Below are 10493 nucleotides of genomic sequence, written 5' to 3'. Positions count from 1 at the left end.
AGCGTTGCAGTCACAGTAACGGGCAGCGAAGGCTTCCATCATGCGGTCAATCTTCTGAGCCTCACCCGGTAGACGGAAACTCCACAGGAACTGTCTACACACACACACACACAGATAGACAGAGAGACGTACACACACAGAGACAGGCAGACAGACATACACCCCCCCACACACACACACACAAAACAGATAACACACACACAGACAAAAACCCCCACGCATCCAGACAGACACCAAGGAAACAAGGAGGGCTCACAAATCAGTGGAGTCATCCAGCAACGGAGGACTGGACCGTCCTCACATTCAGGAGGTCAAGAACTGGACCGTCCTCACATTCAGGAGGTCAAGAACTGGACCGTCCTCACATTCAGCAGGTAAAGAACTGGACCGTCTTCACATTCAGGAGGTCAAGAACTGGACCGTCCTCACATTCAGGAGGTCAAGAACTGGACCGTCCTCACATTCAGGAGGTCAAGAACTGGACCGTCCTCACATTCAGCAGGTCAAGAACTGGACCGTCCTCACATTCAGCAGGTCAAGAACTGGACCATCCTCACATTCAGGAGGTCAAGAACTGGACCGTCCTCACATTCAGCAGGTCAAGAACTGGACCGTCTTCACATTCAGGAGGTCAAGAACTGGACCATCCTCACATTCAGGAGGTCAAGAACTGGACCGTCCTCACATTCAGCAGGTCAAGAACTGGACCGTCTTCACATTCAGGAGGTCAAGAACTGGACCGTCCTCACATTCAGGAGGTCAAGAACTGGACCGTCCTCACATTCAGCAGGTCAAGAACTGGACCGTCCTCACATTCAGCAGGTCAAGAACTGGACCGTCCTCTCATTCAGCAGGTCAAGAACTGGACCGTCCTCACATTCAGCAGGTCAAGCTGTGAGCTCACCTCAGCGCCTGGACCAGGTTGAGGTCAGAGAACTCGTGGAGCTTCACATAGGCCTTCAGTGTCTGCAGGTGTATCTCCTCCCTGGAATGCACACACACACACACACACACACACACACACACATACATACACACACACACACACACACACACAGAAACACTCTAGTCTCCACCACCAATCTCGTCATCATCACCATTCACCGCCACGTTTACCCTCCTCCTCCTCCTCCTCCTCCTACCTCTCTCCCTCCCTCCCTCCCTCCCTCCCTCCCTCCCTCCCACTCCTCCTCCTCCTCCTCCTCCTCCTCCTCCTCCTCCCTCCCTCCTCCTCCCTCTCTCCCTCCCTCCCTCCCTCCCACTCCTCCTCCTCCTCCCTCCCTCCTCCTTCTCCTCCTCCTACCTCTCTCCCTCCCTCCCTCCCACTCCTCCTCCTCCTCCTCCCTCCCTCCTCCTTCTCCTCCTCCTACCTCTCTCCCTCCCTCCCTCCCACTCCTCCTCCTCCTCCTCCTTCTCCCTCCCCCCTCCTCCTCCTCCTCCTCCTCCCTCCCTCCTCCTTCCTCTCTCCCTCCCTCCCTCCCACTCCTCCTCCTCCTTCTCCCTCCCCCCTCCTCCTCCTCCTCCTCCTCCCTCCCCCCTCCTCCTCCTCCCTCCCCCCTCCTCCTCCTCCTCCTCCTCCTCCTCCTCCTCCTACCTCTCTCCCAGAAAGTCTCCAATGGCGGTCTTGTTGAGTCCTTCCTCTTTGTACAGGAAGTCTGCTATGGTGAGAGCGCTCCACTCCAGCAGTTTGTTCTCCACAAGGTAACTGATACCCTGCACACACACACACACCCACACACACACACACACACGCACACACACACACACACGCATGCATTCATGCACACAAAACACAGTTAAAGCAGGAGGATAAGAGTATTGCTGAGAAACACTCACACAGACACAGAAACATGCACTAACAAACAAACACACACACACACGCACACACACACATAAACACACACACACACACACACACACCCTATCACACCCAGCTGTGATACATTTCTGCCTCGTTTCCCATCCCTGCCAGAGCGGACCTCCTGTGTGAGCAAGCTGCCAGGATTAGCTCACACAGGACTTGAGATATTTCACGATTCCTTAAACACTCTTTCTCTTCCTCTTTCTGACCCGCGGGCGAGAGACCAACGTCGTGTGTGTGTGAGGCGAGAGACCAACGTTGTGTGTGTGTGAGGCGAGCGACCAACGTTGTGTGTGTGTGAGGCGAGAGACCAACGTCGTGTGTGTGTGAGGCGAGAGACCAACGTCGTGTGTGTGTGAGGCGAGAGACCAACGTCGTGTGTGTGTGAGGCGAGAGACCAACGTCGTGTGTGTGTGAGGCGAGAGACCAACGTCGTGTGTGTGTGAGGCGAGAGACCAACGTCGTGTGTGTGTGAGGCGAGAGACCAACGTCGTGTGTGTGTGAGGCGAGAGACCAACGTCGTGTGTGTGTGAGGCGAGAGACCAACGTCGTGTGTGTGTGAGGCGAGAGACCAACGTCGTGTGTGTGTGAGGCGAGAGACCAACGTCGTGTGTGTGTGAGAGAAGTCGGCCCGAGAGCGCATCTGCCCAGGCCAGGTTTACCCAGGCGCCTCTCAGAGCAGGGCTGCTGACCGGGTCAGTGGGGCTGTTTCAGGGGACATGGAAGGGACAGAAGGACAGGCCGGGGGACAGTGAAGGGACAGAAGGACAGGCCGGGGGACAGTGAAGGGACAGAAGGACAGGCCGGGGGACAGTGAAGGGACAGAAGGACAGGCCGGGGGACAGTGAAGGGACAGAAGGACAGGCCGGGGGACAGTGAAGGGACAGAAGGACAGGCCGGGGGACAGTGAAGGGACAGAAGGACAGGCCGGGGGACAGTGAAGGGAGAGAAGGACAGGCCGGGGGACAGTGAAGGGACAGAAGGACAGGCCGGGGGACAGTGAAGGGACAGAAGGACAGGCCGGGACCTGGTCGCTTTGACGGACCCACCCAGTGACACTATATACCTCCAGACATAGAACCATGAGCACCGAGTTAGAACCATGACCCCAGACTGAGTTAGAACCATGACCACAGACTGGGTTAGAACCATGACCACAGACTGGGTTAGAACCATGACCGTGGACTGGGTTAGAACCATGACCACAGACTGGGTTAGAACCTTGACCACAGACTGGGTTAGAACCATGACCACAGACTGTGTTAGAACCATGACCATGGACTGGGTTAGAACCATGACCACAGACTGGGTGAGAACCATGACCATGGACTGGGTTAGAACCGTGACTATGGACTCGGTTAGAACCATGACTATGGACTGGGTTAGAACCATGACCATGAACTGGGTTAGAACCATGACCATAGACAGAACCATGGCAACAGACTGGGTTAGAACCATGACCACAGACTGGGTTAGAACCATGACCACAGACTGTGTTAGAACCATGACCACAGATTGAGTTAGAACCATGACCACAGACTGTGTTAGAACCATGACCACAGATTGAGTTAGAACCATGACCACAGACTTGGTTAGAACCATGACCATGAACTGGGTTAGAACCATGACCGTGGACTGGGTTAGAACCATGACCATAGACAGAACCCTGGCCACAGACTGTGTTAGAACCATGACCATGGACTGGGTTAGAACCATGACCACAGACTGGGTTAGAACCATGACCACAGACTGGGTTAGAACCATGACCACAGACTGTGTTAGAACCATGACCATGGACTGTGTTAGAACCATGACCACAGATTGAGTTAGAACCATGACCACAGACTGGGTTAGAACCATGACCACAGACTGGGTTAGAACCATGACCACAGACTGGGTTAGAACCATGACCACAGATTGAGTTAGAACCATGACCATGGACTGGGTTAGAACCATGACCACAGATTGAGTTAGAACCATGACCATGGACTGGGTTAGAACCATGACCACAGACTGGGTTAGAACCATGACCACAGATTGAGTTAGAACCATGACCATGGACTGGGTTAGAACCATGACCACAGACTGGGTTAGAACCATGACCACAGATTGAGTTAGAACCATGACCACAGACTGGGTTAGAACCATGACCACAGACTGGGTTAGAACCATGACCACAGACTGGGTTAGAACCATGACCATGGACTGGGTTAGAACCATGACCATGGACTGGTTAGAACCATGACCACAGACTGGGTTAGAACCATGGCCACAGACTGGGTTAGAACCATGACCACAGACTGTGTTAGAACCATGACCATGGACTGTGTTAGAACCATGACCACAGACTGGGTTAGAACCATGACCACAGACTGGGTTAGAACCATGACCACAGACTGGGTTAGAACCATGACCACAGACTGGGTTAGAACCATGACCACAGATTGAGTTAGAACCATGACCACAGACTGGGTTAGAACCATGACCATGGACTGGTTAGAACCATGACCACAGACTGGGTTAGAACCATGACCATGAACTGGGTTAGAACCATGACCACAGACAGAACCCTGTGTCGTCCAAAGCAGCACTTTTGCTACCCCCCCCCCCCCCCCCCATGCCATGCGCTGTATAGTATTCATATTGACTTCTTTCACTCTGTCTAGACGGTGTTACTGACGCGTTGGTTAGACCCACGAGCTGACATCCACAGTAGAAAGAGAACAGTATGAGTCATGCTGTAACCCCCCACCCCAACACACACACACACACACATACGCAAACACACACACACACTGAACGTCTTCCTCTCCCCTTAAGAAAGGCCTGGATGTGGTTCTCTCTCTCTCTCTTTCATTCTCTGTCACCTTTTTGGGGTCCATGTTGAATTTCTTCTTCCCAGTGGACAACTGCTTCTCTCTCTCAAGGCCTTTGCTGTGAACGCAGATCACTGCCTTGTTAACAGGCCAGGTGAGAACAGCTAACGCACGGGTGGACGGACGGAAGGACAGACAGACGGATGTGTGTGTGTGTGTGTGTATGTGTGTGTGTGTGTGTGTGTGTGTGTGTGTGTGTATGTGTGTGTGTGTGTGTGTGTGTGTGTGCGTACACGCACGTGACCCCTCACCTCTCCTCCGCAGACTTAAAGTCTTGTATTTCTAACAGGACTTTGTCAATATCCGTCTTTAGTTTCTAGACAAGACAGAAAACAAAAATGAATCATAGATATTCCAGTGTGTGTGTGTGTGTGTGTGTGTGTGTGAGTGTGTGTGTGTGTTTGTGCGCGTATGTGTGGGTGTGTGTGTGTGTTTGTGTGTGTGTGTGTGTGTGTGTGTGTGCACCTGAATGTGTGTGTGTGTGTGTGTGCACGTGTGTGTGTGTGTGTGTACATACCTGTATTTCATCCAGAAGGTCTTTCCTATGCATCTTCATGCTCTCAATCTCCAGCCTCTCGTCTGCTGTAAAATCTGAAGACACTTACAAAACACAAAAGACAGAGCAGAGCTGAGTAGTGGAAGGGTCAAGGGTCACAGACTGGAAAGAGGAAGAGGAGGATGTTGAGGAGGGAGAGAGAGAAGGAGGGGGGGTAGAGGAGCAGAGTGGGTGAGAATGAGGAAGATATGTTGTGGGGTGACGGGAAGGTTCAGTAAGAGAAACAGCACTAACAGCTGTGTTGGTTAGCCTGTGCCACATGTCACGTGGTTCTGCTGTGTAAAGGGACGCCGGTAACCGACCGAACAACCGGACGACCGAACAATCCCAAACTGATAAACGGGCAAGCAAGGTGACACAAACAAGTGTGACGGGTGACACGTTTTCTTACTTGTGTTGCTCTCTGTATCCTATCATGACAATTAGCCTACACACACACACACACACACACACACACACACACGCACGCACGCACACGCACGCGCGCACGCACGCACGCACCCTCGCACACCTGTCGCCATCCTTTTTGACTCGGTCATTAACACCTTTATTTTTTGTCGTATACAGTGTTCATTCATAGTCCACTCTCTCGCGCACTGAAGCATTGTTTCACAAACAGAGAGAGAGAGAGAGAGAGAGAGAGAGAGAGAGAGAGAGAGAGAGACTGTGAGCCTGTTCTTTACTCTCATTACAGGTTGCTTTAACTAACGAGGGCAGTATAGCCTAACAATTTACAAGACAGCTATTTTAGAAGTAGACTAATGCAAAAGAACAGTTGTAAAAGCGGAACTTACCCATTTGACAGTCGGCTATTAGCAGATTTAAAAAACGGGAAATCGGTAGCCTACACAATATGCAAGTGAATGTTTAAATAAATGAGAAAACTATGAACGTAGAGTTATCCACCGTTATCCAATGTCCCTTCTGAAAGCGCCTCGCCCGTCAGGGCGGCTGAGAAGATGAGGGTGTCGTCATAGGCAAATGCATCCGCAAATGACCATCACTCACCACTCAGACAGTGATGGTTTAGTTTATCCTACAGTCGCCTTATTGTAATGGTCCAATCAATCAAAACCTCTTCACTGACTGTTCGAATTAAAGGATGCAGTAGATAAACCTATTTAATCTAGTGTTTCAAAAGTGCATCTGTTGTTGAAATGACTGATTAACTAATGCGTGATGACTTACGAAAATTCACAGGGAGAAGTTTCAGCTGCAGCATGTAGGGTTAGTTGCGTAAAAGCGCCCCCTGGTGGGCATATATTTACATTACATTACATTACATTACAGTCATTTAGCAGACCAATGATGTCAGATCATGATCCAATGATGTCAGTGGGCAGTTCATTCCACCACTGCGGGGCCGGGACAGAGAAGAGCCGTGACCGTGTCGATCGACCGCAGGAGCCTCGGAGTGACGGGGCAACCAGTCGCCCCGAGGTAGCAGAGCGTAGCGGTCGGGAGGGGGTGTAGGGTTTGACCATGGCCTGGAGGTAGGAGGGGGCTGTTCCTTTCATTGCCCTGTAGGTTAGCGCCAGAGTTTTAAACTGAATGCGAGCCGCTTCAGGGAGCCAGTGTAGAGAACAGAGAAGGGAAGTTGTGTGGGAGAACTTGGGGTGGTTGAACACCAGGCGAGCAGCAGCTTTCTGGACAAGTTCCAGCGGTTTAATGGCCGACGCCGGTGCCCCAGCGAGGAGGGAGTTGCAGTAGTCCAGGCGGGAGATGACCAGGGCCTGGATGAGTACCTGCGCCGTTTCATCAGTGAGGAAAGGGCGAATCCTCCTGATGTTGTAGAGAAGACATTCCCAAACTGTGAGGCGGGCCTCCCCTGGGGGGCCCCAAAGAAATTCAGGGGAGGCTCGGAGGGATGGTAAGAAAAAAAAAAGGAAAAACATGTTTTTTATTTTGAAAATGTCTATGGTTTTTATGAATGAAACGTGATTTTAAAGGTCAGAAGATAAAAATAAATAATGAGGGAGATGTATACTAAATGTGTGGTTAGTGCAGAGAGAGCCTCCCCCCGTAGGCATGAATGTAATGTGCGAAAACGTCATGACGTTAACTAGCAGCAGGAGCCACCGAGCTAACTTAGCTGTGTAACGTTATGAGCTAGCTGACGCTGCCTTGCAAAGTGGACAAATTTGGGGGGTTGGGGGGGCATGGCTGTGTCACTGTTTCTAGAGGGGAGGCCCACATTGATGGAGTTTGGGAACCCATGTTGTAGAGCATAAATCTGCAGGAGCGTGTGACGGATGTGACATGTGCGGAGAATGACAGTTGGTCATCCAGGGTCACACCCAGATTCCTCGCAGTCCGAGTCGGGGTCACCAGTGTGTCTTCAGTGGTGATGGCCAGGTCCCGGTGCGGGCAGCCCTTCCCCGGGAGGAACAGCAGCTCAGTCTTGTCCAGATTGAGCTTGAGGTGATGTGTTGTCATCCACTCCGAGATGTCAGCCAAGCACCCAGCTATGCGTCTCCACTTGTGTATTTAATTAAAACTGTGCTGAAGCGACCACATGCGTTGTATCGTTGCCTTTTATTACCTCCGTCCCATCGACAGGGCTGGATGAGTGATAATGTTTTTATTACCTCCGTCCCATCGACAGGGCTGGATGAGTGATAATGTTTTTATTACCTCCGTCCCATCGACAGGGCTGGATGAGTGATAATGTTTTTATTACCTCCGTCCCATCGACAGGGCTGGACGAGTGATAATGTTTCTATTACCTCCGTCCCATCGACAGGGCTGGATGAGTGATAATGTTTTTATAACCTCCGTCCCATCGACAGGGCTGGATGAGTGATAATGTTTTTATAACCTCCGTCCCATCGACAGGGCTGGACGAGTGATAATGTTTTTATAACCTCCGTCCCATCGACAGGGCTGGACGAGTGATAATGTTTCTATTACCTCCGTCCCATCGACAGGGCTGGACGAGGGATAATGTTTCTGGTGGCATGTGTTCTTCCGTCTGTTAGTTTTCATGCATCTCAGTGGAGGGGTGGGCAAACTTAGAACCCATTCATTTTTGGAGCGGAGCATCTCGCAGGGCGGGTCCATGGGCCCTGTCTTGGTTTGTTCATTCACCTCCATTTATTTTTTTGGCGAGGATTACGCAAAAACTAGCAGATTGATTTTCAGGAAACTCAGTGGAGGGGTGTAGCAGGGGCCAACTTAGAACCCATTACATTTTGAAGTGGATCCAAATCTTGGGGCGGGTCCACGAGCCGTGTGTTGGTTTATTTGTTTGTCAGCTGGATCACACAAAAACTAGCAGACTGATTTTCATAAAACCCGGTGGAGGGGTGTAGCATGGGTCAACTTAGAACTCATTAAACTTTGGAGCAGTTCCAAATCCCAGGGACATTCATTTTTTGAACAGGAGCGAAACATTCCCCCCATTCACTGTGAATGGGGGAAATTGAAGCGGACATATCTGGACAGAGACAAGGGATTTGGACTAGCATAAAGCTCTCCACTTAACTAATGCAGTAATACCAAACATGTCCTGCACACACACACACGTGCACACACACACGTGCACACACACAGAGCCACATGTGCGAAGGTCTCTGCTCTATTTCACCATTTCTAGTTTTCAAGGTACCTGTTGTCGTCATTGCACGTGATCTACCGTTTTCCAGGAAGTAAGAAATTATATACTTTGATATAAGATTACAACAAAAGTAGAATTTTGTTATTTATTTGGAATACATCGTTGAATAGGTGAACACTATGACCAATTATGTGAACCAACATGGGACAGAATGCTTTTTTCATTTCAGTGCGACTTTAACATGGAGCAGCAAGAAAGCACCTTTCTGAACACACAGCGCTCCTGCTTGCTACTGGTGTTGCTGAGAGAGACTGACGAGTTTGTCATCACAGGCCAGGCCAGACCAGGAATCCCAGAGCAGGCCAGGCCAGGCCAGGCCAGGCCAGACCAGGCATCCCAGAGCAGGCCAGGCCAGGCCAGGCCAGGCCAGGCCAGACCAGGCATCCCAGAGCAGGCCAGGCCAGGCCAGGCCAGGCCAGGCCAGACCAGGCATCCCAGAGCAGGCCAGGCCAGGCCAGGCATCACAGAGCAGGCCAGGCCAGGCCAGGCATCACAGAGCAGGCCAGGCCAGGCCAGGCATCACAGAGCAGGCCAGGCCAGGCCAGGCATCACAGAACAGGCCAGGCCAGGCCAGGCATCACAGAGCAGGCCAGGCCAGGCCAGGCATCACAGAGCAGGCCAGGCCAGGCCAGGCCAGGCCAGACCAGGCATCCCAGAGCAGGCCAGGCCAGGCATCACAGAGCAGGCCAGGCCAGGCCAGGCCAGACATCCCAGCGCAGGCCAGGCCAGGCATTACAGAACAGGCTAGGCCAGGCCAGGCATCACAGAGCAGGCTAGGCCAGGCCAGGCCAGGCCAGGCCAGGCCAGGCCAGGCCAGGCCAGGCCAGGCCTCACAGCGCTGCCAGGCACGCATCAGGAGCTCAGCTCAGAGCAGAGAATACACTGATACATCACACTTACCAGGAAGCAGTCTTGACTGGCTAGAGCAGAGAAGAGGAGGGCTAGGGTTAGGGTTAGGGTTAGAGGAGAACAGAAGAGAACGGAATAGGACAGAGTAGAACGCGTCTTTATTATTCCAGATTCCTGATCTGCAGGTGATAGTTTGAGTATATCTGTAGTAGGTCCTATCCTGAATATACAGTACTGTATATGGGAAGTATCTCTCTCTCTCCCTCCCTCTCTTTCTCACTCACTCCCTCTCTCTTGACCGTTGAAGGGTGGGGATGGGATGTTCTGTATTACATGGTGGCAGGGGACAGGACAGGAAGTGGGCTTGTGTAGAGAGGGAAGTGTAGCACAGGGCCATGTTGTGAAACGGTGACCAAATGACAATATTACACCAGTGTGGGGCACTTAGAGATGACAGTGATATTATGTTATGGGGAACAGTAGTTAAAGGAGACAGTGACAAGGAAAACAGATAAACAGCAAAAAACTGAGGGAAAGATGAAGAGAGAGAGAGAGAGTGATAGATACACAGAGAGAGAGAGAGAGAGAGAGAGAGAGAGAGAGAGAGAGAGAGTGATAGATACAGAGAGAGAGAGAGAGAGAGAGAGAGAGAGATAGACAGAGAGAGAGAGAGAGAGAGAGAGAGAGAGCGGGAGAGGCAAATTTGACTATTTCCTGTTTGCAATGCTGCTGGTT

The 10493-nt window shown here is 51.6% G+C and overlaps 1 pseudogene across 1 annotated transcript in view; it reads right to left on the bottom strand.

Moving 5' to 3' along the window:
• The window catches only part of LOC311329272 (cytohesin-1-like), a 7171-nt pseudogene extending 1357 nt beyond the window's left edge, over positions 1–5814 (bottom strand). The window contains exons 1-7 of the transcript in view: positions 5805–5814; positions 5255–5337; positions 4989–5053; positions 4729–4795; positions 1595–1713; positions 905–985; positions 1–94 (exon numbers count right to left, since the gene is read on the bottom strand). The exon at positions 1–94 is cut by the window's left edge and continues 19 nt beyond it. The product of the transcript in view is annotated as a cytohesin-1-like (transcript). The remainder of the gene's footprint in view (positions 95–904; positions 986–1594; positions 1714–4728; positions 4796–4988; positions 5054–5254; positions 5338–5804) is intronic.
• Positions 5815–10493: the final 4679 nt, after the last annotated feature.

Source organism: Borostomias antarcticus, assembly GCF_949987555.1.
Source record: "Borostomias antarcticus genome assembly, contig: scaffold_127, whole genome shotgun sequence".
NCBI lineage: Eukaryota > Metazoa > Chordata > Actinopteri > Stomiiformes > Stomiidae > Borostomias > Borostomias antarcticus.
This window is presented reverse-complemented; position numbering and strand designations above follow the sequence as displayed.